Source organism: Oryx dammah, unplaced genomic scaffold (genome assembly GCF_014754425.2).
Source record: "Oryx dammah isolate SB20612 unplaced genomic scaffold, SCBI_Odam_1.1 HiC_scaffold_11056, whole genome shotgun sequence".
Lineage (NCBI taxonomy): Eukaryota > Metazoa > Chordata > Mammalia > Artiodactyla > Bovidae > Oryx > Oryx dammah.
In genome coordinates this window covers 1,173,196-1,177,842 of record NW_024080450.1, presented here as the reverse complement: position 1 = coordinate 1,177,842, position 4,647 = coordinate 1,173,196, and the positions used below count along the sequence as shown (strand labels likewise).

The 4,647-nt window shown below is 44.1% G+C and overlaps 1 non-coding gene across 1 annotated transcript; it reads left to right on the top strand.

Moving 5' to 3' along the window:
• Positions 1-2,958: 2,958 nt before the first annotated feature.
• TRNAG-UCC lies at positions 2,959-3,031 on the top strand. The gene has a single exon. It is a non-coding gene; the product is annotated as a tRNA-Gly (tRNA).
• The last annotated feature ends 1,616 nt before the right edge of the window (positions 3,032-4,647 follow it).

Sequence of the window (4,647 nt, the reverse complement as noted above, 5' to 3'; positions counted from 1 at the left end):
CTTTTTTTCAAATAAGTGCCCTTTAAATCTTTTTTTTTTAAGATTTAATTAATTTGTCTTTGGCTGTGCTGGGTCTTTGTTGCTGTGCGGGCATTTTTTCTCTAGCTGAGGTGAGCAGGGGCTGCTCTCCAGTTGCAATGCTCAGGCTTCTCACTGAGGTGGCTTCTCTTGTTGCACAGCATGGGCTCCAGGCTCTCCAGGTCCAGTAGCTATGGCTCACGGGTTCCAGAGCATGGACTCAATAGCTGTGGTGCATGGGCTAGTTGCTCTATGGCGTGTGAGATCTTCTCGGACCAGGGATCTTCCCATGTCTCCTTCACTGGCAGGCAGATTCTTTACTACTGAGTCACCAAGGAAGCCCCTAAATCTCTCTTTTCTAATTCACTTATTTGGCTGTGGTGGGTCTTAGTCGTGGCATGTGGGCTTCTCTCTAGCTGTGAAGCTGCATGGGCTCAAACGGGCTCAATAGGATGAGTAGCACAGCCCCGTGGCACGTGGGATCTTAAGTTCCTGGACCACGAATCAAACCTGCGGCTCCTGTACTGCAAGGCAGTTTCTTAACCACTGGACCACCAGGGAAGTCCTAGTAAGTCACTCTTTGTCAGAGCACTCAAGCTCCTTCTCATCCTGTGGTCTGAGCTCAAACATCACTTTCTCACGGGAGCCTCTCCTGATACCCCCAATCTAAAGTGGGAAGCTTTATTTTTCTCTCATGCTACCTTGTTCCTATCTGTTCTCTCTCTTGTCATAGTTTATCACTGTGATTTTGTTTGTGCATCTTATCTGTTTGACATCTCTCTTTCCCACTGGATTGCCAGTTCATAAAGGCAGGGCCCATGTTTGCTTTATTTACCATATCATTCCTTGGGTCCGGTATAGTGTTTTGAGGTGCTCAAAAGCTATTTTTTGGATCACAAATGAGTATCCCAATTCATGTATACCCCTGAATCTCTCATAATTCCCTACATGTTCCATATACTCTGCTAATGAAGTTCCACCTAGTCATCCACCTCTGGGTCTCTCCTGCTCCCTTCCTTAGAATCACCTCGCAACCTCCCCACTCTTACTCATTTTTAAAGGATGCAGCTATAGTCTTCTATAGTTTTGTTTCATGAGAGCAAGTTTCTTCTTTGCCAAACTGTGAGCTTTGGGAGTAGAAGCTATCTGTCCAGGAGTTAAAAATGGGTGGGGAGGTAGGGGGAGTTGGGTGATGAGACTCACAATGCATCATAAGTGGACACTGCAAATCAGGATGTTATGTGTATCAAGTTACATGGTAGAGGTTAGAAGCTTTGACGATTGGTTGAGAACTCAGTACAACAGTCAGGGAAGGCTTTCTGGGGAAGAAGAGTTTATATGGATTTCTGAAGCATGGGAAAAAATGGAATAGGCTTAGAAGGAGAGGAGAGAGAATATTTAATAGGAGAGGAGGCCTTAAGATGCCAATAGATGAGAGGAGGTGAAGGGAGGGCCTTGCTGGACCTACTGGGAAGAAAGTTGGCATGAACGGTAGAAAGTATGGCCAGCTGGAAGGAAAAAGAGTATAGATGCCTTAAAAACCAGCAGAGAAATTTAAGTTGATACAGAAGAACTTAAGCTCAGATTGTGAGGGAAATAACATGGGCCTGAGAGTCAGGATGCCCAAATTCTAGTCTCAGCCATGCCAACCTCTAGCTGGGCAATGGCCAAGTCTGTTTATCTTTGTGGAATTCTGCTGGCACATCTGTAATGTAGGCACAAATTATTTTCCCAATCTATTGCACAAGGTGGGGTTCAGGTGTTTTGGAAACATCTTTGCATCTACCTTAACAAGGAATCCAAGATAAGGATAAGACAATTGTACCCATAAACTTCACACAAAGACAATGGATTAAGGCCACAGGATAGGCAGAATGGAGATTCATATCTTATTGAAGGAGAAGAAAGAATACCTGGAAAACATGGCATTTTTGATTGACCTTGAAAGATAGGATAGATTAAAAACACTTAATAACAGACAACTAGGAAAGTGCTGCTCATACTAAGCTCCACAGTGAATTTTGGGGGGCATGTTTATATCACACACACTTAATAGAGTCATGTTTAATGCTGGAATGTTGTTCCTAGCTCCTGCTCTACAGAGAGTGTGGCATTTTGCAAAGAGCAGTGTGTCTTCTAGGTGCCTGGCTTCTGGCCCCATTTAGGAACTGCTGCCACAGGAAACACAAGGCAATGGAATCCAGAGGCAGAAGCATGTCCATGCTCCCACCCAAAGGCCCTGGTTCCTCCCTGTGAAGCCACAGGTAATATGAAGTCTATCCATCTTTCCTTCCTTAACTCTAGTCCTTTAGGCATTTGAAAACCTTAAAATGCTTTTTCTGAAACTGTTGCTTTTTCTGCTTTGTTTTTACCAGCTGAACAGCCTCAGTTCTTCCAACTATTCCCACAGGACATGGTTTTGACTCCTTTCATTTCCAGTCCTTTCTTCTTTTGAAGGATAACATCAGCTGCAGATGCAGCATTTGGACCGCGCTGACCAGTGCAGAGTAGGACTCTCGCCTCCCAGGACCTGAACTCCACAAATCTATAAACACAGCCTAATAGCACACTAGCTTGTCTGGTGGCTGTGTCACACAGTGGACTTCCATTAAGCATCTGTCCACATAGCACTAGCTCTCTTTGAAGGTCTACCCTAGTCTACCCACTCACACACCCTCACCTAGGTTCCTATTTAAATTCCACGGTGCTGAATTCAACCAGCTCCATCTCTGAGCATGAGTCATGTTACACACAGGCAGCATAGTTTCTACTAAGTATGAAACCACTACCTCACTAGCCCCTGTGGACTTTTATCTATATTAGCAGCAGCCTGGCCTAAGATTTCATTGCACGTTCTTGCCTTGGTTCTACATTACTAGGCAAAGGGCTACCCTATTTCAGATGTGTCCTAAGCTCAATATAACAATAGGTACAGGGACTTCCCTGGCAGTCCAGTGGTTAAGATACTGCATTTCCACTGCAAGGGGCCCAGGTTCGATCCCTGGTCAGGGAAATAAGATCCCGCATGTCATGTGGCGGGGCCAAAACAAAAAAACAGGTACAGCCATTAAATATGATCATAAAACTTCCACCAACAATAAAGAGAAGTCCAGTACCAGTGTTATGAATGGTGGCAGCCCCACAGTTATCTATACTTGGTCAGATCACATGAAGAGGTCTGTGTCTATGGCCAGGAGTGGGAAACTCAAAAGCGCCCACTGGAGCAGCTAGGATGACTAGAGATTTGGAAACCAGAGTCCAGGAAAATGGTAGAAGGAAGAAACAAAGCCTGTTTAGCTTGGGTAACAGAATGCTAAGGCTGTATAGCCCACAGTACGGCCTCTCCCCTCCCATAACTGCTGGCTTAAGGATTTCCTCTCGGAGCCTGCTTCTTCTTCTTGCTCCTTTGGCTGTGGGCTTATAGTTTCATCTTTAGCGTGGCCAACCGTTCATGAGATATTTATGAGATCTCTCTCTGAATCTGCCTCTCTTCCCCTCTTATCTGCTCAGCAGAGTCAAGGCTATTCCGTCTTATGTGGCCTATTTATTTCCAAAGGTTTGTTACCTTTATTATCAAGTCAATACTTCAAAAACCCATGCTGAAGATCAGGGTAGGAAAGATCAGTTTTCTCCATTCATCTCTTAAGGAGCTATATCCTAAGACTCCAGCCCTCAGTGAAACAGATTGCTAAGCCTGCTACCATCTCCAGGAGAATTCCTTTCCTGCATTGCTTGCCTAGGATGGCTATGACGATGCAAGGTTATTTCAAGCAGAACACTAGAACTGGCATCCCCCCACTGAAGACTATGGCAGACATGAGAGCTCAACCAGGTCACTGTTTCTCTTTGAACCAGGACTTAGTCTCAGAATTCACCTTAACACATGCTCCAGGCAGCTGGGACTAATCAGTGGGCACTGGAATAAGGTGTGAACAGAACTGAGGCATGCAGCAGCCACTCCACAGTTAAAAGTAAAATACTAAATGGGTAAAGTGTACAGTATATGAATTTATATCTCAGTGAAGCTGTCAAAAAAAAGAAAAGTTAATGATGAAAATTTGCTGGTTTCACCAAAGCAGCATTTAGTAGAGGGACTTGAAGGAAAGCAACCCCTACCCCCCGCCTTAGCATTATCTTGAGAAAAAACTAGGCATTTGATATTTGCTTCCATACCTGACCAAAGTTCACTAAGAACTTCCTACTGATTGCAACCAATTCAGATCCTCACATAAAGCAGCAACATCCTATTAGAAACTAGCAGGAGGCTGAATGGTATGGCTTATAAAATAGGCTCAGAAGAGCTTGGAAGAATAGAAACCTAGACTCGATCAGAACAGAAACTAATTTCTTTTTTAAAAAGTTATTTATTTATTTGTTCTGTGCCAGGTCTTAGCTGTGGTATGTTGGTATGTGGGATCTAGTTACCTGCAGGGATTGAACCTGGGTCCCCTGCATTGAGAGCACAGAGTCTTAGCCACTGGACTGCCAGGGAAGTCACAAGACTAATTTCTAAGCCAGAGTTTCCCAAAGAGTATTCCACAAAACACAACGGTTCTGTTAAGATGTTAATAGATATAATAAGGAAAAAGTTCCATAGTTACATAAGCTTGAGAAACACTGGGTTAAACA